Here is a 24,584-nt window from a genome sequence, read left to right as displayed (position 1 = left end):
CACACCATTCCACGTAATATTAAGTACTATGGTTAAGGCTGCAAGATGACTTTCAGTATAAACCTCCTGTATTTGTTTCCTCACAGCTTTGTGAAAAATTCCCCATTTTTCATAGTCTGTCTCAAACTAAAGATTTCTTTTTTAAACTTGGAAGAAAATCCCTTGAGGTATTTTTAAATAATCTGAGAACTGTGTGTGGGGGGGTGGGGTGGGGAATGTAGGGGTTGAAACATCTACTCTGCAATAAAACACCCAAGACTGACCCATGGCAGCTGATTTGGGCTCGTGGAACTATGAAACCGCAGCATAGACATCTGGGTTTGGACTGGAGCCCAGGCTGTGGGGCCCTCCCGCTTGTGTGGTCCCAGAGCCCAGGCTCCAGCCCAAGTCTGAATGTCTACACTGAAGTTGTATAGCTTCACAGCCTGTGCCCGGCGAGCCTGAGTCAGCTGACTGTGGTCCAGCTCTGGGATTTTTATTGCACTGTAGACATACCATGTGTAATTTTAAAGATCTTTTTTTTTTTTTAATGGATAATTCAAAACCAGCTGGACTTACAACTTCCTATGTGGCTAGACACCAAAGAGAAATAATATTTGAGTTTAAAAGAAATGTTTAAATTTATTAAAATTAAGTTTTGTACATGTGTAATACATATTTTCTCTAAATATTAAGATATATATTGACTAGGACTCTATGAAGTTCTGTAAAATACAATGCACCAGTTTCATGGACAGGTACAATATTTGTGTATCTTCAGTTTGAGTTCAAAATCTATGGAAACTATTTACAAAAATTAAGGCCCTTACTGAAACAGGGCTATAATGCAGGAAAGAACAATAATTAGGTTAAAAACAAACAAAGCCCTCAATCCTGTAACAAGTTCCATGTTGGTGCACCCCTGTACTCATGCACATCCCCATTAACTTTGATGGGTCTCCTTCTGAGTGTGGGTTTCCACCTACCAAGAGTTCCTTGCATGGGCCAAAATCAGAAAATGAAAATGTTAAAAGGTTTCATTCTAACACTAACTTGGCCACATATGTTTTGATCATTAAAGTATCCATTAAATGTCTACCCTAATACCTACATTACGTATAATATGGACAAAGTTAATGTGCCAAAGAGCTCCCTAACTTTTGATTTCCGGACTTGTGAATATTTCGTTGGCATTTAATATTGCATTAACATAGGTTTTTATAAATGTTATTTGCATTATTCTTATCTTGATAATTAAAAAAGATTCCTTGCAGCAACAATTCTCATCCTGCTACAGAGGACAGGAAGCAATAAATGTGTTTTTAATTATTTCAACCAGTGAGTCTAATGCTTCAGGAGCAAGCAAAATGTGAGATTAATACATTAAAAACATTTTAAATGCATTTCATCCCCCAGAAATATCAAATTAATTTTGTTCTTTGCTCTTTCATCTTAATTCAGTTAAAATCCTTTTATCTTATGCAACTAAATTAATGCGTGCATGCATATGTTTGGGTCTTATTCCTGGCCTTTTAACAGTGGTCATACTGCTCAACATAGAGTAGAAGTCACTTTGCTATTGGATCAGTTTCCTCTCTTGTAGTCCATGCAGATTTAGAATTTGAAAACTTATCCAGTGAGTTGTAACTTTCACCTTGCTCCAACTTCAAGTTACATCCCACTTACTTTCATTAATGTGAGTGGTCCCTGCTTGTTCAAGAGCTGCATCTAAATCAATAGGACAAATTGTCTGACGATGGATTACTCAGATGAGTGAAAGATTACAGAACTGAGCCCTTATTTGATCAAAATGACATCCCTCTTCCAAATAAATTGATTGGTTTGTATTTTTCACTTCGGACTGTTACCATCTCCCTTTGATGGGGGAGGGCTTTTGGTATATCCTTGGGGGCAGCATTGAAGGCGTAACTTTTATAGTACTGCAGCCTAAGGCCTCGACCCTGCAAAGACTTATGCACAACCAGGGTAAATCATAGTAGCTGCATTGACTTGAATGGAGTTGTACCAATTTATATAAGCTGAGGATCTGGCTCTGGGAGTCAGTCTGTTGACTGAAGTGGAACTGCCCACAGTGCATAAATATAAGCACATTATTAAATGTTTGCAGGATCTGGGCCTCAAGTCTTCACCAGCTGTGAATCTGGAACTTGTTTTCTCCCTGTTCTCATCTTTCTCTTCATTCTTTTTTGTGTTTTTTTTTTTTTTTAATTTTCATAGCCCGTTATGAAGTACATTGATGGATTCATTTACGAATACATTAGTTACCGTTTAAATTATTTTCTCATCATAATATATAATTTGTGTTAATGCTTTTTATTGACTTTGTAAATATAAATTATTAAAACTGATCAACAATTTTCCACAAAACAGTTTTCTGTTGGAAAATGCTATTTTGATTAAATGTAAATATTTTGTGGAATGTGTTGATTTTTCACTTAATTTTTGATGGAAAATTCAAAATTCATTTTGACTTTTTTCATTTTTCTGATGCTGAAATATTTTGTATTGACTGTTATATTCTATTTTACTATCATTAATTTTAATATTGTATTTTATATTATGTTTCAATGTTATCAAAACTATTTGGGACAAAAGAAAAATTGAAATGTTGGAATTCCCCTGTTATGGAAATTGTTTGCCAATGATCTCTAATAATTACAATGTAAAATATGAGGCATAATGATATTTCAGGACTCATTGGCAACTTTATGTATACCGCTATTGTTAGCTTGGGCATTCAAAGACTCATTGATGCATGTGCTGTATTTATTTATGCACTGTGAATAGTCTCATTGATTTTAATGGAACTATTCACCACATGTAAGGTTAAGCATGTGATTAAGACTTTGCAGGATCAAGGCCTTGTTTTATCAGTGGACAGAATAAAAAGAAAATAAATAAGTAAACATTGAGGAAAACTGTCTTCCGATGGGTGTATTTGATACAGTACAGCCCTTCAAAAACAGACCTTGATTCTGCAAACACTCATGCATTTAGGTAGTTCAAGAAACTTGAAGGGACTGTGCACATGCTTATGGTTACTCAACTATAAAAGTGTTTTTAGGGGTGGAGTCCTTATTGCTAATTTTTACCTTACTAACAGTAAAGAGAATTGTTGACAATACAACTTAAAAAATAATGAAAGGGATATCAGATGATCAAGAAAATAGAATACAATACAGCTGAGGCCATATAGTTGATGGCGGTAAGGTTGTGGTGAAGTGTACTGACTGTTATAAAAGTTGTATTGGTTACAGTTTTAATGAATTCATCCTACTTAGGTCAGCTGTTAACACCCTACAAGATGTAAATCTTCCATTTCTCTGAATTGTTTTATTTTCTTCCTTCACATCCCTATAGTGAATCTTTGTTTTTGCAACCATGATGATGAAATACATGAGCTGACATTGACAGGCTGAACTACATGAGGCGTAAAAGATTAACAAGTCCAAGCGTACAGCTACATATTCTATTAACACCCTGCAGTGCAGAGCGAAGAAGGTATAAACTGGTAGCAGCTGCCCAACTGTTGTTTTCCTGTCACCATTATTTGGTTATAGCTGCAGTATCCCTGATTCTACTTCCCTGTCACTTGACAAATTTTACTGACACCAGGAAAGAAACCATATGAATATTAAAATACATTAATTAAGTTACAACACAGATATCAGGGCCTCCTTCTTCCCTCTGGTCCCCCATATAAGGTCTAGGAGGAACTACCCTGGGACATCTGTGTGACCCGAAGAACCCCTCAGTGCCAAAAGGGTTCACTGTTCTGTAAGTGCTTGTCTGACAGCCCTGACAAACTCACGACACGCAGCACGTTGCTGTCAGTATTTTGTCAGTATTTATCTATAAAGAATGTGAGATCTTAAATGAAAGCTAGGAGCACACTGATCCTCATAATCACAGAACAAATATATGTGCAGATGATATTTAAGAAGTTGTGTATATGTACAAAAGATACGTCTAAATCAAGTCAGCATTGACAAACAGGGTTTGAGTCACAGGAAGTTCATTCACCCGTCTTGCTGTCAGCTATGGGACTTAAAGCACTGTAAGCCAAGACAATGGAAGCCACATCTGTGTAAGGAGTAAACAGGGATGGGAAGACACCAGAGACAAAACCATGGGGGTTACCCAAATTTTGGGTACGGAACAATGAACTTTTGGAATATAAAAAGGACACATCTTTATCCATCACTGAAGGAGTGCTTTTTGTATTCAAGAAAAGTGGATCCCAACCATGTTGGTGATCCTGGGAGGTTGCTTTAGGTGAGAAACTACTTTAGACAAGGATTTTAGCTTGTTAAAGTTAAGTTCAGACTCAAGTATGTTATACTTCTTGTTTTATATGTATCCATTTCTGTTTCCATTATCCGTACTCAGTAGCTCTTAAATCTTTATCTTTGATAGTAAAAGTATAATTATTTTCACTATATCTTAGTACCAGAGGCGACATTTGGGGTGTGTGATGGGGTGTACCTATCCTGCACCAGCCCTGAAAGGGTTAACTGTGATTTGCAGGCTGAGGAAGTCCTGCCCCCCGACTCCGCTGGGCATGCTCAGCCTGGAGGCAGAGTATAAAAAGAAGCAGCCCAAGTCAGTTTGGGCAGGCTGCTGAAGTGATTCTAGCCTTTAGGGCACCTTGCCCTAAGTGGAAGGGCTGTTTTATTGATTCCAGTCACTAGGCAATACTACCATATTTTATAGTAAGGGTCATCAGCATGGAACTTAATGGCTGTGGTACGGCCTATGCCCTTTCTTTTGACCACATGTGACCCAACACCCCATGATGGGGTGTACCTACCCTGTGACAGGGTCATATGGGGGTCACATGCCCTCCCAGATTTCTGCCAGAGTTTATATGCTGTGCCCTGAACCCCACTCCATACCACCTGAACTTTAAATCAGAGGTTTCCAAACTGTGGGGTATGTCCCCCAGGGGGGTTGCAGAGTAACGTTTGGGGGGTTGAGCTCTGACGCCAGGTGGCTGAGGCTTCAGCTTGGCGTGGTGAAGTTTGGGAGGGAGTGCTATTTCCACCCCCTGACTCAGCTCTTTTTGTCTGGGTTGGGGGGATGCAACCAAAAATTGTAACTCAAAGGAGGGTTTCAGATCAAAAAGTTTGATCTGAAACGGCTGCTTTAAATTGTTCCCCCCCCACCATTATCAACAGTATGTGTGTGGGGAGGGGGGACTGTAATACAACAATTACATTTTAATTAAAGCTGTTTATTGTCTCTGAAAAGCAACACCAATCTCTCTGAATTAGAGAAAATCAGCATATCACAGGAAGGATCTTGAGTTGTCCATTATATTTTCTTTGATTCTTCAGCAGTGTTTACACAAAACAATACACAACATAAAAGAATAGATGCTGAGCCTCATATCCTTTAGTTTTAATCCCGTTAGAGCAAGGGTGGTTTCTTATCTAAAGCAATAATTCTGTAAAGAGAGCTGGGTTAGAAGATATTTGTGCCCAAACAGAGCTCCACTGGAGTCAGTTGCAAGATCATGGCCTGTGTTTATACAGTACCCAGAAAAATGGGGCCTCCATCCCAAAAGGATGTTATATAATAGAATATAAATGTTTGCTAATAATAATTGTTACATAATTTCAAACGGCTAGTGAGTCATCACAGGAATTTCAGAAATAATGTAAACAGAAATATTGAGATAGATGATTATATCTTGAGAAATCAGGTCCCCTGAATGCTTAACATGAACCCCTGGGAAATAATTTTTCAGACAGTATGTAATATTGAATGTGCAAAAGTCTCCCAGTGGGCCCTTACACAACAAACACTTACACATCTGCTAAATCTATGTATATGAATAGTCCAGTCACTTGTGTTAGGTATGTCTTTAATTGTTAAAATATCAGGATTTGGTGAGCAAACCGTATGTAAAAATGATCTGTGATTTGTACATTACGATACCAGCATTGTGCATCTAAGATGCATATTATGTATCCCTGTCTAGTACATCTGAAGCCAGGGTTCTCCACTTATTTTTCAAATTTAAGAAATTGTATGTAGCATAGCAAGCAAATTATTGATTTATACACTTTTGGGATATACACATGGAGAGTGTACTCACATGTAAGAGGCTGTATATTTTGTATTCAAAACAATTAAACCTATGCAGAGGTTTTTACGCTATCTGCAATGTTAAGAGTAAAAGTAACCGAACACAAGGGAGAGAGACTTGTTAATATATGTTAATCAGGACTGGGTCTGGCTAAAAGCTTCCTTTCAACCCTGCAGGTAATTAAAGAGTTCCACTAGAAAAGCATGACCTCTTACTGTGCCATTCTTTCACTTCTGTTTCAAGGAAAGATCCAGGTCTTCTTTCTAACCTCCAACATCTTTTTTTAATCATTAGTCCTTCAATCTAAAAGTAATTATTTAATACATTTTGGTGGTAATCCCTGTGCAATCAAACCAATTTATCAGTGCTATTGCTTCATGGTTGACAGGCCTCTCTATAGACATACTTGAGGTTCACAATAATAAGAAAGTCCTTAATAAAGTGTCATTTTAAAAATACATTTTGTCATATAAATGTCTAATGTTAACTTAGTGCTTGTTGAAAGTTCCTTACTATCTGCACAGGAAAATGAAGTCCTACTTCATCCACAAAACAAATACTTTACAGCATAGTCCATGACAGGACAAAATACCCAAAACAAATTCTCGGTAATTTTGCCTTAGGCCTATTCTGGAAGGGTGCCACCTGGAGAGACTATAGTTCTCTCTCCACAGCAGTTCTTGGCTTTTGCTAAGAGTGCCAACAAGGCCGAGGGCCCACCACACTGTAATTCACATCAAGCTTGACATACTCATTGCCCCAACACTTTGTTCTCATAATATATATCCTGAAGGTGTCCTACAAGGTACTAAAAGTAAACTAGTGACACATTGGTCCCCAAAATCATCACATTGTATGGAATGTACCAGCTGTGCATAATGAGTTATAGGCATGTTCTGGAAATATGTTCTTAAAATGGGTTTGGGAGGCAGAACATAAAACCGGCCTGCCCTAGACAAAGGAATGTGTATTTATCTGTCTGTTCGGCTTGGTTACAAGCAGAGAATAATGAAAATACATTTACATATAAGGTAAATAAAACCATATGAGTGAGGAAGAAGACCATTTAACAATCATGCTGGGGGGGACAGAGTATGCACCCCAGGAAGACTTCCTGGCTCTTAAGTTGGAGATTATGAACTTTGAGTAATATAAGGGGAGCAAAAAAGACATAAGGCGACAGAACCATTTGAGCCTATGAAAGCTGATCCTCTTGGCCTGAAAGGCAAGAGCTGCTCAAAACGATTAAGTGAGAAACCTGCTTAGAGAAAGATTGTAACATGCAAAAATTAAGTTTTAGTCACTAGAAAGCATGTTTTGTTTTGTTTATAACCATACCGGTCCTTTATTCTTACTTTGTGTCATGTAAATCTCTGTTCTTTGTTAATAAATGTATTCTTGTTTTATTACAGAATCATATCAGTGCTGCATATTAAAGTGGAGGAAGGGTCTTCAGCCAACCTAACAGGCTGGCATATTCACCCCCTCTTCAAAGGCAGCAAACTTAATAACTTCTGTGAGTATCCAGTGAGAGGGACTGGCAGTGCACGGGAACTCAGGAATTGGGGTTCACTGATAAGTACCTGCAAGGCAATGTTTGGACAGCCTGCATCCTGAAGAGCTTGCTTGCAAAGTAGACAAGCTGGCTTGTCAGGGAACTGACATGCAGCTTAGCAGTGGCAAAGCTCACTTTTCCTGAGGCAGAGTGGTAACACAGTGGCTCACAGTTCTGGGTGTCCTGAGCAAGATATCACACACTCCTTAGCCTTCTTCAATCTGCATAAACCACAAAACTACCAACCTTTCAAATCTTTCTCTCATCTCTGCATTTAGCCACACATCCCCTCCCCCCCTCCGCCTCACATACATCTTCTTGCTCGGAAAACTCCTTCACCTACTTATGATTCCATACACTACTCCTTCAAGTCAGTCCTCCAACAACCTCCCTTTTTCCACAAGACCTGTAACCCATAGTTCTCCCCTCAAACAAATGTTAACAAAGTAATAAAAATAGGCATATGTAACCAAGAATGATGTGCTCAATAGAAGTGCTTGATCATTTTCTTTTTATGGCATCCCTTTATTTACAGTAAAGATTTGTACCACACTCCTCACCATGGTATCAGAATGCCTATACGTTATTTGTTCAGACTGTATGCTCCTCAGAACAGTAAATGTGTCTCTTTACTTGTCTGGACAATGCCTTGCTATATAAATTCAGCACTATTATTTATTTACATTTTATGGGACTATCCTCATGTAAAGTTAAGTAAGTAAATGTTTGCATAAATGTTTGCAAGATTAAGGCGCTAGGCCATGAAGCTAGAGTTAAGTTTAAGCAAGGCATTCCTTTCTAAAACTCACTTTCAGTCACACAGCTGCTTTCCTTCCACTCACCTCCCCCGTCCTCCCCCCCCCCCCCCCCCGGGGGGACAGCAGATTTATCTCATGCTGGGTGTCTTGAAGTTTTTTTTTTTTAAGTTTTGTAAAGTTTGATGAAAATCCATTGTGCTGATGAGTAAAATAGAAAATGTTTTTTGTGGTTTTAAACACATTTCAAGAACTCTTTAAAAAATCCAAATAACTCTGATTTTTAAATATCAATTTAGTATTTATTTATTTTCCATTGCAGTAGTGCTCAAAAAGAAGTAGCTGTTTTACAGTCAGACACAGTCCCTGCCATGAAGAACATGGTATTACCTATATAGTCAGGTCATATATAGACACCTATATACCAAAAAAAAAAAAAGGTAAACTATAGTTCCTGCAATGCATGTCATACTCTCTAATGAATGTGTGCAAAATGTTTTGTTAAAAATAATGAAGAATTCTGAAAATGTGATGGCCCATTGAAGTCGCTGGGAATTTTGTCATTGACTTGGGGTGGGGTAGGTGTGTATGGGGAGTTTTTGGTGGGCATATTGACTACTTGGAGTAATTCATTTACCTTGACAAATAAATTATGTACCATACAAAAATATCTTCCATGACTCTGACTATGAGGTGTGATATTCATTTCCAGTTTCATGCAGCTCAGAGCCGAGGGGTTCTGGAAAGTGGCCACCAAAATTTCTTGGACTCTTTTAAAGCCATCTTAAAGATATTTGAACTCTCATTCCACTCTACCCTCACACCCATATCTATTAGATAGTATTGGAAAGATGACAAGATGCCTTTCTTCTATTTTCTCCATCCATTTGAGATTTGTATGATTTGAAGGACACTGCATTCTGGTGCGTGCAACACTATTACCCATGCAATTTGCTTCCAGTTGTGTCATGTAACTACTAAAACCAACACTAAAGAGAAGGGGGTCAGGAAAGGGGATGGGGACAGTTTGGGTGTAATAATATTTTCTCTTAAGCCAGAAGAGTAATATGATGTGGAGTAGTTTACTGTAAATAACGAGTAGCAAAACCAGCTTCATCTGATTTAAATCCATTTAATTTCGGGGGATAGTTTGGATCCATATTCAAACTGAATATCTTGGGTTGAGCTCTAATTTTAAGAAAAACAGCACAAACCATCAGGCTGAAGACCACACATGAAAAATTTCACACAAAGGATTTTCAAGAATTTAGGGTCTGAGGGTGGTAATGGAATCACAATCCAATTACAAATATTTATCTCAGCTACTTTTTGTACCTCATCCATCAGCACAAATTGCAAATACTAGATGTCTAAGCCTAAACATGCCTAATGGCAGCTATGAAACTGCAAGAAGGCATCACTGCATAAGAGTGTCTGAGTCGGTTGTATGGAGCAATGTTAGGCATCCTGGTACATTTGAGGCTGAGAACCATAACTATGGGTTTACTTTTGTATTATGTAGCTCCATAATATAAGGGTTTTTTTAGTAAATAATATATCCCTGTACAATAAAAATGTCATTTTAGACTTTAACTTTTGTTTACTGCCGGTTGGTTATAAGCCTCTTTATTAAAGGCTCCATATATACATATATTTTCTAGAATTAAGTATTGTAAAATCGTATCTAAAGAAAGCATTCGCTTATATTTATAGCTTCTAACAAATCTCAAATGTTACAAAGACTGTAACAGCAAAGGTTTGTTCAGGAAAAAAGCCCTTGCTCACCATATTCAGAATAAATTTTATTTCAATTCCATCACAAAAACAGTATCACGAGAAAGCCAGTTACATAGTTTTATTATGCTTGTGCCAGCATTTGAGTTCCCCAAAGGTAGGTTAGTTACCAATTTGGTATGTATTTATCAGTAAATATATTTATTTGTTTCAGAGTAACAGCCGTGTTAGTCTGTATTCGCAAAAAGAAAAAGAGTACTAGTGGCACCTTAGAGACTAACCAATTTATTTGAGCATAAGCTTTCGTGAGCTACAGCTCACTTCATTGGAATGCATCCGATGAAGTGAGCTGTAGCTCACGAAAGCTTATACTCAAATAAATTGGTTAGTCTCTAAGGTGCCACTAGTACTCCTTTTATATTTATTTGTGTGTGTGTGTGTGTGTGTGTGTGTGTACACTTACTATATTAGGAGTGCTGAGTTTAATTTCAACTGATTATGAAACTAATTCTCAGATGAAGAACAAGTTTCTAAAATTGCTTTAACAAAGAATTGTATGTAGTCTAGAATATAGTTATGAAAGAGGGGGAAGGAATTTCCTCTTTATTTTTAGTACCAATAGCCTCATTTTCTATTAATGCTATGTGATTCTATGTAGGTGAAGGGGTTGTGTCAGAGGGTAGCTGGCCTTCTGAAGGAGTTGGGGTCCAGCCTATCTCTGATAGGCTCCAGAAGGGGAAATGAGGCAGCTCAGTGTCACCTGGGAGTAGTTAACACATTGAGGCAGTTAACTGGGCAGAGAAGTAATTGGGCATATATGACTGGGTGCCTGAGATAGGCCACCCTGAGAATGCCACTCTCAGGGAAGACTACAAGAATCAGACAATTCTCCAGAACTGGTGATTTATTGTATAACTGGATTCACCAAGTCAGTAACAAAAAAGCTTCTATTAAACACACTGGTTAACCAGAAGCCAAACACAGTCCCCTTTAGACATTCCAGCCCTTAGCTCCCATCCAGACAGATCTACTATAGTGAGAGTTTACTGAAACCCCAATTCACCATGTGTAAGTTCTACTAATTCCAAAGGATCAGACACTTACCCCCGGGTCAATATGTATCTCAGATCTTACCCAAGTACCATGCTGTCAGACAATCCTTCGTAAACTAACTAAAGATTTATTAATAAAAGAAAAGAAGAATTACAAATGGTTAATAGAGAATATAGATACAAATGATTGCAAAGTCCTTATCAGGTTTGTGGCAGTGAGGGAATAGACTGCTGGTTTTTAAAGGGGGGGTGGAGGAGGCAGCAGGCGTCAGGGTAATTGGGGAGGGCAGGGGTGAGTCTGGGGCTGGAGCCTGGGGTCCTGATGCACATGTGGGGGCAGGAGGAGGCAGTAGGGGGCCAGGGGCAACATGGTTGGGGGGTGGGCCCAGGACTAAAACCTGAAGCCCTGCAGTGGGGGGACAGAGCCTGCTGCTGCATGGCCATCAATACATAGCTGGTTAGCCCTGGTGTAAATCTATCTGGGGGTGTCACCCAGGAATATACAACACATGTTTAAAATACAAGTACATAGCCAATTTTCATAACTTCAGATACAAAGATGAAACATACATACATTCAAACAGGATAATCCTACGTAGCAATTCATAACTTTTCCATTGATACCTTACATGACATACACAATTTCTATAAATCTTGTACAAAGTAACAGTGGTAACAACAGTGATATGAATGGTCACCTTTCTTATTCACGGCTTCATAAAAGGTTACTGACCTCAGTCAGAGGATGAAATTCCTCAGAAGAAAGGTCATTGCTAGAGAGAGGATATTTCTGGTGAGAAGCTGCCACACAAAACCACCACTCCAAAGAGGGAGAAATGAAGCAAGAAAAGACTACAGAGATAGGAAGTAGCCCATGGAACAGCAAGAGACTGAGGAGGATTGGTTCTGGCTGTCCCAAACAATGGCCTAAGCTGGAACTCGGTGGCCTGGGAGTGTCTGGGTTCCTCAATCTACTCCAGCCAGCATCTTTTAGAGAAGAAGCACCTAAACCCAGGAGACCTAGAGCCATGTTCAGCTCCAGGGGATACTTAGGCTCACAGCTGTGATGGCTGAGTGGTTAAGGCATTAGACTTGACACCCAATGTGGTGTCCCTACACAGGTTCAAACTTCTTGATAACAATGGCTGTAAGGGGTGCTTGGGAGCTGATGGTGCCCCTTCTAGTGCTTGCCATAAAATAAATACTATGAAATGAAATCTGTAACATAGCTACACAAACCTTTTTGTCATATCAAAGGGAAAATTTTATGTATTTTCCTTGGTGGACTATTTCTTTATTTTGACTTATAAAATGATTTAAAGATGTTACCAAGTATCAGAGGGGTAGCCGTGTTAGTCTGTATCCACAAAAACAACGAGGAGTCCGGTGGCCCCTTAAAGACTAACAGACTTATTTGGGCATAAGCTTTTGTGGGTAAACAACCCACTTCTTCAGATGCATCAGCAGTGGGTTTTTTACCCACGAAATCTTAGGCCCAAATAAATCTATTAGTCTTTAAGGTGCCACCGGACTCCTCACTGTTTTTAAAGATGTTAATTTCAGTGTCTCAGGTAATTGAAGAATGGTATTTAATATGCAGGATGGGTGATGCAGTATAGACACAATAAGAATTAGCCAAGCCTTTTCTGAAGGTTGAGAAAGTTTGGCTGTTTGTTTCTGGTTTTGTTTTCATTCTTACCTCCATCTGAACTCCTTCATTTCATCCAGACCCAGAAACAAAATGCTGAGAGACCGTAAAAGGCCTGTCTAAATCAGGAAGTAGAGGAAATCTCAGGGGAAGGTGTGATCTTGCAAGATTTCCAAACTTTTAAATAGTCATGATAAGCATCCAAGCTCTTAAATCCTCTACCAAATTTCTGGCCCTTATTGAAGTTCACCCATCAGTAGCTGCAATTAGTATTTTAAAATTCAGGATAAGTCAATGCTTGAGTTTTTAATTGTATTTTTAACATATATTGATTAACTAAATGATTATAAAGTCAAGTGCAGACCACTGGCTTAGTTTGACTGCTATATTGGTGGAGGGGAAAGGCAATCGTAGTACATGCATGCACACATGATGCCAGTTCTCCCCCCGCCCCCAACCTGGAGTGATACCTGAGCTGCTGGTGCTGGGAGGGTGGGAACAGGCTAGCTCAACAGGGGAGCCCCAGCTGCTGCTAGCGACCACCCTGGCATCAGCACTGGCTGCGGAAATTATGTTGCTGCTCTGGTGCTGCTGCAGCCACCTCCCTGCTGGGACTGCTGCTGCTGCCCAGAGGATGCCACATGCTGGGCTTCTGCTTCCCCCACACCCATTCTCCTCTCCCCTTCTCTTCCCCATCCCCTCCCGCTTTCTCTCCCCATTGACCCCTGCCACAATCCCCTTTCCTACTGTCTCTTCCCCTCCCCCGTCCCTGGGCACTCACTGTTCTTGATGCATGCACTAGGACCCAGGAGGCGGCATCCAGCTGCCGAGGCAGGGACCCTGAGAGTAGGAGAACAGCTGCTCCCCTTGCCCCTTCCATTCTCTGCAAGCTGAAACGTGCTGGCAGGAGGGAGGTGCAGTGTGGGAAGGACAGATCCCCCATTCCTCCCCCTCCCCCGGGCAAGCAGAGGAGAGCAAGCTCTGCAGGGCATCTCAATGTTCACAGAAATCGGGGGAGGGAGTGGCTTATGACCCTACATAACCCCCCCCGCCACACACACATCTCACCTCTGTTTGGGGATGCCAACCCCAACCCTCCCCCCCAAAAAAATACCCTACATGCATGGCTTAGACTCTAAACAAATATTTGTTCCAGAACACAAATATTTGTTACTAGTGATGTTTAACCTAATTATGTTTAACATACAAACTTACGTCAACTCAAGTTACATCAGCATACTGCCACTGCAGTTAATACATCACCTGTGCACACACACACTTGGCGGTACATGTACTGACCAGCAGTACTTGTATTCAAGCAGAGGGTGGTGCACCATCTGTAGGCATCCCACTGTGCAACTCACCACCGTCTGGCACATTGTCTTTTGGGAAGTTCTGGCAATGCCTCCACGATGAAATGAGTCGTGCAGCGGTGATTGGGACCATGCGGTCAACTTTCCAGTTTGTAACTGTCTCCCGCCCATAATGGTATCTGTATCCCATAATTTTTGCTCTATTTTTCAAAATCCCCCAAACCCATGTGGCTCTCCTCTCTGTCTGCCTTCTCTGACAGAAGCATGGAAGGTGTACAGTGTTGCAAGCACAGGGCTCATGATCCTGGAGTACTTGTAGAGCGGCAAGAAGAGTGAATGAGTAGAAAATGACAAATCTTTGGAGAACAGATCGCTGTAGGACATAGCGAGAACCAATTCAAAGTTGTTGGAGTTCATGGAACAGATGCAGATGGTGGAGCACCACTTCTGGGCCCAAGAAACAAGCACTGATGGGTGGAATTGCATCGTAATGCAGGTTTGTGATGATGACCAGCGGTTGCAGAACTTTCAGATGCACAAGGCCACATGCCTGGATCTGTGTGTGCTGAGCTTTCCCCAGCCCTCCAGTTCAGGGACACCAAAATCAGAGCTGCACTGACAGTGGAGAAGGAAGTGATGATCGCACTGTGGAAACTTATTATGCCAGATTGCTACTGGTCTGTCAGGAATCAACAAGGAGTAAGGAAATCCACCACTAGGGCCATTATGATGCAAGTGTACAGGGCCATTAATAACCTCCTGCTATGCCAGACTGTGACTCTTGACAATGTGCAGAATGTAATAGATAGCTTTACAGCAATGGAGTTCCTGAACTGCAGAGGTGTGATAGATGACACACACATCCCTATTTTGGCATCAGACCACCTTGCCACTGAGTGCATCAACAGAAAGAGATACTTTTCTATGCTTATGCAAGCATTGGTGGATCACTGGGGATGCTTCACAGACATCAGTGTGGGCTGGTCAGGGAAGGTGCATCTGTAAGAACACAGGGGTGCAAGAAAGCTGCAAGCAAGGAATTTCTTTCTCAACTGGCAGATGACTATTGGGAATGTTGAAATGACAATAGTGATTCTGCATAACCCAACCTACCCCTTGCTCCTCTGGCTCATGAAGCCATACACCTGCCACCTCAACAGAACCCAGGAACAATTCAACTGCTGGCTCAGCAGGTGCAGAGTGAGAGTTGAATGTGGGTTTCATCATTTGAAGGGATGCTGGTGTTGTTTACTCACAAGATTGGACCTCAGTGAGAAAAATATCCCAAATGGTTATAGCTGCCTGCTGTGTCCTTCATAATCTATGTAAAGAAAAGGGGGGGAAAGTTTCTACTGGGGTGGAGGGCAGAGGTGGAGCATATCTCTACTGAATTTCAACAGACAGATACCAGGACTATTAGAACTCAAGGCAGAGCTCTACGTCCCAGAAAGGCTTTGAAAGACCATTTTAACAGTGAGCTACAGTAATGTGTAGTGTTGTAGTGTGTTCTACCTGGCCCTGCTCTTTTGTGGCCTGGTAGGAATCGTTTGGTGATGGCTGTACATGTAGGATTATAACATTATCAATAGACCTGTTAATTTTGTTTGGGAACCATCTTATGAGTTATGTGAAACTGTAATTTCAGGTAATTGGTTCTGAACAGGTAATTGGTTCTGCTGAGAGCTCCGAGCATATGTTGTGAACAAATAAAGATGAATTAAGTTCCAAATAATAGAATTTTATTCGTAACAAAATCAGTGCAAAATAAAAAAACCTATGTACTTTTACAACAAACACATTAAATACTTAATAAGACTTCATAAATTCTGTTCTCTTAATTTATTAAGGGAAAAGAACATTCATCTTCATTTCAGCTACACATACACTGACATACAAAAGCCATGGCGGATATATGTGAAACTGTGATTTTCTTTGATGTCCCTTGGGGTGGAGTGATAGTGGTAGTGCAGTGACACCTAATGCTACATGCACTGTTGAGGTGTATAGGAATACCCAAATAGTGAGTTCTCAATCGGCTGCAAAAGGAGGCAAACTCAGGATTGTTGAAGCTGTAGGTCCACCACAGTTTGTAGTATCTGCTCATGGCCTGAGAAACCCCATTGTCTTAGTGAATCTCCTGTTTCTTTTCCGGCTGGGACTCCTGGGCCTTTCTCCTCTCCACTCTTTCCTTCCCCCGGCTGTCTTCAAGGGTCACCCTCCAGGGCCTGGTTTCTTTGTTGACACAGCACAGACTTGCAGCATCTCCTGGAACACATCATCCCAAGTCGTCTTCTTTCTCCTCCTTATCTGACTCACGCGCTCCATGGGTGTGGAGGGGGAGAACCTGAATGTGGCAATGGCAGCAGCTGAAGATAAAATACACAGAGGTACCATTGTGAGCATATTCACAACAGAAAGTAAAACATAAGCTGCTGAAGTTTCCCCTTGCTCCCCTAGAGTTTTAAGCACTATGTTGTCACTTCCGCTAGAGATGGCTTATGAATGGCTCCAGTTACAACTCCAGCTATGGTTAGTGTGGCCTGCTGGGGATTGGGGTTGCATGATTCTAACAGTATAGGGCAATGGTGCCATTTTCCACAGGTGTTGGTGATCTTCGGTGATAACTCACGCCTGAAGGTCACAAAGGCACAGAGAGCACAGCTGCTGCTGGTAGCCCGAGGCTGCCTGGGCCCATACACTGTTAGTCTCTGTACTGCAACTGTGCCTGCTGAAGTTATTGCTAAGTAGCATGGGAAAGTGTGCTATGGCAGAGGAAGAAATAAAGCAGCCCTCTCTAGAAACCTTTATAGGATTTCAGAGAACCTCCATGAAAATTTCATTGAGATCTCTCAGGAGGATTCAAGAGACATCCCTGTGTACATAAACAAACTTCTCTGCATGCCCCCCCCCACACCTAAGTCTATAGACGGGAATGAAAAGCAGATAGCAACTCTACCTCTCTTGGTTGTATCACTACCTCTTCTAGCACAAGTAAATTAATGAAAAGTCAAATGACGTGCCCTGCTACTTTGGGGATGCCATCCCTGTCATTGAAACTTTATCTACACACTTACCCAAAGTTCCTTCCCTGAGCATTGGGCTCACCCATGCTTGACTGGTGGGACTGTCCAAACTCACGGCCTAGTGGGAATCCTGGTTGCATGTCCCCCATCTTCCTCCTCTTCCTCATCCACCACCACCACCTCCTGGCTGTTCACAGCAAAGGCTTGTGACTTGGGCTCCTTGGAGGTATCCCAGATGCTGTGTGGGGCAGCAGTGGGGTCTCCAGTGAGGCTGGCATGCAGCTCTTTGTGAAAGCAGCAGGTTTATGGTTCAGCCCCAGATTGCTTGTTGGCCTCCCTGGCCTTCTAGTACACCTGCCACAGCTCCTTGGCTTTCACATCGCACTCCTGCTGATCCCTGACATACCACTTCTCCTGCATCCCATGAGCAAACTGTCTGTACATGTTGACATGTCTATGGCTGGTCCATAGCTGTGCCTGCAGAGTCTCTTCTCCCCACAGGTCTAGAAGATCCAATATCTTCTATCTTACGCCAGGCTGGAATGTGTCTGCAGTGTGTACCTGGCATGGTCAGCTGGGCAGTTGCACACAACAATGGAGAGCTGCTAGGTGTGCTCACCAAACCAGGCAATCAGGAAAAGAAACTTAAAAAATTCACAGGGCTTGAAAAGGGAGGGTGTACTTCCAGTCTCTGTGACCCCTGGGCAGTGTAGTTCACAATGGTGACTAACGCAATCAGTGTCAGGCATTGTGCGACAGCTGCTGGATTACGGTTAGGGTTGACATAAGTAAATCAATGTACACACTCACACTGTATTTACCTAAGTACATCAACCATGACTCTATGCTGCTCTGGGAGGTGGTGTTACTATGTGGTGTATTAGGGTGCTTACATCGGTGGGAGACAAATTTAAGTGTAGACACGTGCAGTTAGGGTGATGCAAATTGCCTTGTGTTGAACTAACTTTGTACTGCAGACCAGGCCTTAGCTGGCAGCCTAAATATGACTAGTATAAAATAGTTACATACTGTCTACACTGAAATTTAAAACCACATTAATGTGTTCAAGTGTAATTCAAATATAGATGTGTCTTGAAGGATTGACAAGTGATATCCCAGAACAGCTAAAGTCAGATTACAAACAAATTTTAGAAGCTATTATTGAGCCAATAATTTTCTGAAATGGGCATTCTGTAACTTAGAAATACCATTTTAAAAAGATGTTACTCATCTGAAAACACATTTTCTAAGCCCAATGGCTTTTTGAGAGTCAGAATGACCAAAATTACGGTATATTGATATTCAAATAATATACACTGTTGAAATACAAGTAAATATACTCCCAAATAATATTTGACCAAAACTATATTAGAATATGCATTCTTTAAAACATTTACTGGTGTGATTTTGAAGTAGACTGTATGGGATCCAGAATGATCTATAAAAGACTTTATTTGCTTAGAAGATTGGTAAAACTGGCTTTTAGGAATCCAAAATGGCATGGAGAAAATTCTCTTCTGCCATGTAATACCATCCATGCAGAGCATGCTTTCTCTATTTTTGGCTATGTTCAAAATAGATATATATATATACAAATGCACACATAGTCTGAGTGTCAAAAAGCCTAACGGCAAGATTTTACAGAATGATTGCCTAACAGTGGGGTTACTCAATCCTTATTTAGGCGCCCAAAAATTGGCCTGTTTTTTAAAGCTCTTCAGCACACAGCACCTTCCTGAGTTTTAAAAATCTTAGCCTTACTGTGTCTTTAAAAGGGTCTTTAGCACTTGGTTCAATTCTTGAAAAACACTGTTTAAATTCTGTGTATGTTCAATGCCAATTCTACAGCACTAGAGAACATCAAAAAGAAGGTTAGTAGGGTGGTGTAATCCCACTCAGCCATATTCCCACTGGGCACATTTGTTTGCCATTGAACAAATCAATGAGAACTCCAGATGTATCAAAAAAAAATATTCCATGTTAACATGAACTATATTGAGTCAGTACAGATGTTTCAACCTAATCATTTGGCTTTGCCAACTGTGACACAGTGAAGATTTTTGGGGCCTGATTACTCATTTTTAAGAAATAATCTCCTAGTGAAGTCAATGGGTGTTTTTCCAAGCAAGGAGCTCACCATAAAGCAACAGGACTCTGTTATTATCTCAGCATATAGCTGTTATTAGCATCAGTGGAATTTATGCCTCTACAGCAGGGATATAACAAAATGCATTAGTTTCTTAGATTAGTTCGGGGTCTCTCCTTGATTCGGAGTTTGGAGGCTTAAAGATTTAGGAAAGGTTTGTGATTGACTTCCCTGGAGAGCAGTATTTGCTGCCTCGCAAACCAGCATTCCCCATTGGAGAAGAAAAAGACGAGCAAAGAGAGTAATGTAATGGATAGCAGAAGGTCTTGTGGAGTTCTCTCTCTGAATTCTTTTTTTGAGATTCTAAAGCCCCCATCCTGCGAACTCTTATACACATACATACATTTTAGCTGGGGGAAAAACAGATGTGGGACTTGAGGGTGGGGGGCACAGTATGAATTAGTAGGAGTTTTGGGATTTGAGGATGAGCTTTAGGCTCTCTGCACCATCAGGCACCACTTTATATAAATCTTTGTAATTTGAACTCAGCTGGGTCTTCCAGCAAGCGCTCCTGTGCCAGAAGCCAAAATCACAATGTTGCCAACTCAAAAATGTCTCCTAATGTAATTGCTGCACACTGGAGGTAGGCGGGGGTTCAAAATAAGAAGACAGACCAAAAAACACAATCTTCTTTGGAAAAAATCTCATCACATGGGGGGACGATCTCATGATTCGTGGGAGCCTGACTCATGATTTTATTTATTTATAGCTTTAGTGGCTGGCGCTACTGTATTCCTAGTCTACTCACCACTTAAAAATTCAAACTGATGACCACAAATAAAGTTCAGCAACACTTATGAGAATACTGCACTGTATAAAAACTCACAGCCACTTCATCTTGATAAGAGCTTACTATCAAAACATAAAATCTGAAGCTACCCTGATGTAATTCAGCTCCATCTGATTTTACCCAGGTGAAATCTGGCTCACTGTTTTAATGTGGTTTTCCTGAATGTCTGAACAGCACCATGCAATCGTGCTTCTGGAATATAGAACTGCACCTGTTGTCTGGAAGTTCCTTCCCATATCTACTCACTTCATCATCTCTTTGGCCTGTTTCTCTTCTCACGTACATAGTTTTTTCCTGCTGTAACTCCACTGACCTCAGTGGAGTAATTTACTTCCCATTTACTCTGGCATAGGCAAGAGGAGATTCAGGCCCTTTATCTGTACACATTTCAGATGGAAACATATATCCTCTCTGCTACCTATGCCCCTCCCGTCTTGTGGCATTATGCCTCTCCTGGCACCTAATTTGTTCTTGCAAGAACAGTTCATGCTCCTGCACCACAAAAAACAGCTGGTGGTGAGAGAGGCTGCACTAGCCTCCCTTATAACCGTTAGCCCAATGGTTCGGGTACTCAGACAGAATGTGGGAGACATCAGTTTGATTTCCCCCCTCACCTGCTGAGGCAAAGATATTTAAACAGGAATTTCCTAGCTCTCAGGTGAATGCCCTATTCACTTGACTTAGGGATGGCCTGATGTGGGGCTCTCTTGTTGAAGCTGTTCTACTTTTTATTAAATATAAATTGAGCCATGGAGAAAGTGAGAATGATTCTATTGTCCAGTTGTCAGGATACCCATCTGCATAGTGGGAGACCCTAGTTCAAATCCCTGCCCCTTCTAAGGTATGTGGGGATTGAACGGGTGCCTTCTACATTCTAGGTGGGTGCCAAAACCAGTGGGTTAAAGGTTATAAGGCAGTTGTCCTCTTTCTCTTTCCCCTCCCCCCAGAGCTGTTTTGTATGGTGTTAGGTTAGGCAAACTCAGAGCATACCTATCAGGCATCACAGCTGAGACAGCTGTTGCCCTTGCATATCTTCACCTGATTTGAGGATCCCTCTGAGGCATAGGCATGATATAGACGTACAGACATCTAAAGTGAAGAAGCAGTGTATGTGCCCAGAGTAGAACATTTTTAAGGACCTAGGGAATTTTTACAGCAAAAATATAGGCACTAGGTGCCTACAGGACTAAGCAGCACCGGGATGTGTGTGTGTGTGAATCAGTGGTGTCTAAAAGCAGGGTGTCGGTGTGGTGGAGCTGGGCCCTTAAAAGGTGTACAGATCCCCTGTGCTGGCATTCTTCACTGATTACATAACTGCAGGAATAGGAAGGCATTCTAGGAAGATGAAAGCTGATGATAAAAGGCAGGTTGTGGCTGTCAGTATGAAGAGGCCTGGACTGGGTAAGGACAACCTGGTAGCCATGCATGAAGGGGTGAAGCCTTGTAACTGAGGGGAAGGACTTGTGAATCCAGGATGGAAAGGGAAGAAGATGCTCTGACTTTAGCCTGAGGGCCGTTCAGGTCTACTACATCTAGTCAGATTTTTTTTTCTCCCGTAGAAAATTTGAGAAAATATGTTGAAATTTGCTGCTGAAATTTTTGACTTATTGATGAAAACTTAAAATATTTTGGTCAAAAATTAAAATACTTTGATTTGGAAATCTTGCTGCAGTGCCTTGAGCTCCCTTTCTCCTCTCTTGGTTGGGCTCTGTAATCAGATTATCTCCCAAACTGTGCTATCGGTAATGTGTGCAACCCTTTTGTCCCTACTTTGTCCTTTAATTACATGCACAGGTCTAACTGAGTATAGTTTCGTATGTAGGATCTTTATGCTTTGTGATGATGGATTAAAAGGAGAAAACATAGCTTGACTTTTATTTACTGGGTTATATTTGCAGAGTTGGGAGTTAAACAAAAAATCTTTCTAATTTGAAATGGAACAAAACTTGACAGGCATTTATTGAGACAAAACAAGAAACTCCTAGAGACAAGTTTAGTCAGTGTTTAGAGTGGAATCAGACTTTGAAGTCCATTTAATCACTCTAAGTGAGGGCTGTCTTAAGTTTTCCCATCTACAGATACATATTTCCAAGTTGCTGAGAGCCCCAGACTCATGACAAAACTGCACATACATTTACAGTGAAACAAATAAATGCATAAATGGACCTTAGCTCTGAGGTTATAAGAAAAGGGTGAGCCAGTGCCTGCATTGTACATAATGTTGTGGCAACACAAGACATTTTCAGCTGGCTTTCAAGGGAGAACCTGTTCCAGATGGTTTTGTGGTATGAAATATTTGCCATGCCCAGCTGGGGTGTGATGAAAAAAAATCCTGGTTGTATAAGGTCTCATCCTGAGAGGTATTAAAACCCCTCAGGACTGTGCCCTTAGCAAGCATATGCCAAGTGGTCTGGGAATAGGGGTGCGTGCCCACATTACTGGCCTATGGCATCTCTCTCCCCCGCCCCTCTCTGGAATAATGCATATTTAATTATTGATACACAGTGGAACAGCTCCCACAGGAGAGATTGAGACCCACCCACAAGAGAATATCCAGACATCCAGTGGTTAGGTCAGTCACCTGAGAGGCCAGCAACCTAACTTTGAAGTCCTTCTGCACATCAGGGGGAGGGGGAGACTTGAATCTGGATTTCACACATTCCAGGGGTGTGTCCTAACCACGGGACTAAAGGTTGTAAGGAGGCTGCTCGCTCTCCCACTGCTGCATTTTTGCCCCCAAACAAATAAGAATAAAAACCCTGATACATCCTGGGACCACTAGCCAAGTTTGCCTGTGAAGGGTGAGCTGGAGAAGAGAGATGTATCTACCTTGCATAGATTAAGGCAGTATAATAGTTTCCCCTGCCTTCACTGATCATAGCCTCAGGTATAGAGCCAGGCTGTTTGCATGAGGAGTTTGTTCTGATGGAGCTAAACGGGTTACCGGGGGCGGGAGAAGGGTGCGTGCTTTTTTAATCCCTCTCTGCATTAAACTGAACGCTTTTAAGTGGGGGCTGCTAAATCATTCATGCTCCTGTTTGCTTCTTTTAGCAATTTGCTCTCTAATTGCTGCTGTTTGCATTGATCGCGCGCGGGGCGGAAAGGGAGTCTCTGGAGTCTCCCAAGTTGGCTGCTGATTTATCGAGTATCATACCTCCTCCTCTTTCACCTTGCTGGAGCCGCTGGCTCTATTTTAAGGCAGACGCGCATGGCTCGGCACCTGTTCTCTGCTGTCCGGGGAGCAGAGTTTGACAGCTCTCCTCCAGTGTGATCTTTGCCTTGGTTTATTGTCTGTCTGTTCCCCTTTCCTTTGCTCCTCGCTGTGGCTGGGGGAGCCAGGCTGACTCCCTGCCCCTCTTCCAGAACCACAAAAAACCCCACCCCTCCTTTTAAACTTTGTGTTTCTTCTGGCTTAAAAGGCGCCTCCGGGTGCGGAGTCAGATCTGAGAGAGGCTCTGTGTGTGGCTGAGGGTTTGTTTGCTATGGCTGAAGCAGGACGTCCCGAGAACCCCAGCGAAGAGTCTGCGGCGGACGAGTTCGGTGATATCATCAGGAGCAGATCTGGTAGGAACCGCTTGTTTACTTACTGATGGGGCGTGTGGGTGTGTTAAATGCAAAGCGCTTGAGCGTGGGCCATTGTCTTGTTTTCTTCCATGGAGGTCAAGAATTCCACTGAAGTTGGTGATGTGTGTGGAGAAGTTTCTCTGTTGCAGGAAGAAGGTCTGGATAAAAACCAAAACAAAACAAAACGCTGAATGTACGTGTACATGGCTACATAGAGTACCCTGTGGAAATGCTAAGTTCAGACACAAGACAAAGTGATCACAATTACCCCACCTGTGAAAATAGTTGTATTGTAGATAAATGAAATGGGCGCTTCTTTAATTTGACCAGACCCTTATTACCCTGTCAAGAACTGAATGTTAATATATGTTGAGGAGGTTGTATTTTCAGAAAGAAGCTATACTGACAAGATAGAAAATGTATGGGCAGGCTGATTATTGTATTTACTTATTGCAACATTAATACAGTTAGTGGAGAGGGACATTGAAATTTTAAAGCTATAGGAATAATTAAAAAAAAAAACACCAAAAACTTTAGGTTGGTTAATGAAGTGTAGAGGGACTTTTCCACCAAGTTTAGAAAAAGTGTGCATTTGGAATAAGTGGTTTGAGTGAAGTTCTTAGTACTCTTCCTTCTTATAGAATATAAAAGGTTTGGACTCAGGCAGTCACACAAGGTTGTGGTGCCATTTGTGTAATAGGGCAAGCTATTAAAGCTGTAAATGGAAGCAGCTGTAATGCTTCCCCATATGCTAAAGTTTCAGGGGCCTGGACTCCCTCTGTTTAGTCTTGGAAAGGAACCAAATCTTGGGCAGTGAAGGTATTTATAGACCATTCAGAATTTACACATTTACAATGTAAATAGACACAGAAATAGAGGAGTACTTAATTATTTTATCTTTGGAAAAAATATA

The 24,584-nt window shown here is 41.3% G+C and overlaps 1 long non-coding RNA gene across 1 annotated transcript; it reads right to left on the bottom strand.

The window, feature by feature from the left end:
- Positions 1-15,882: 15,882 nt before the first annotated feature.
- On the bottom strand, positions 15,883-24,113 carry LOC122464045. The gene is made up of 3 exons (XR_006287889.1): positions 23,945-24,113; positions 23,262-23,829; positions 15,883-16,514 (listed from the first exon to the last, which is right to left on the bottom strand). It is a non-coding gene; the product is annotated as an uncharacterized LOC122464045 (long non-coding RNA).
- Between the last annotated feature and the right edge of the window lie 471 nt (positions 24,114-24,584).

This window comes from Chelonia mydas, chromosome 1 (genome assembly GCF_015237465.2).
Source record: "Chelonia mydas isolate rCheMyd1 chromosome 1, rCheMyd1.pri.v2, whole genome shotgun sequence".
NCBI lineage: Eukaryota > Metazoa > Chordata > Testudines > Cheloniidae > Chelonia > Chelonia mydas.
Note: the sequence above shows the minus strand (reverse complement) of the source record. Positions and strands in the feature narration are given on the sequence as shown.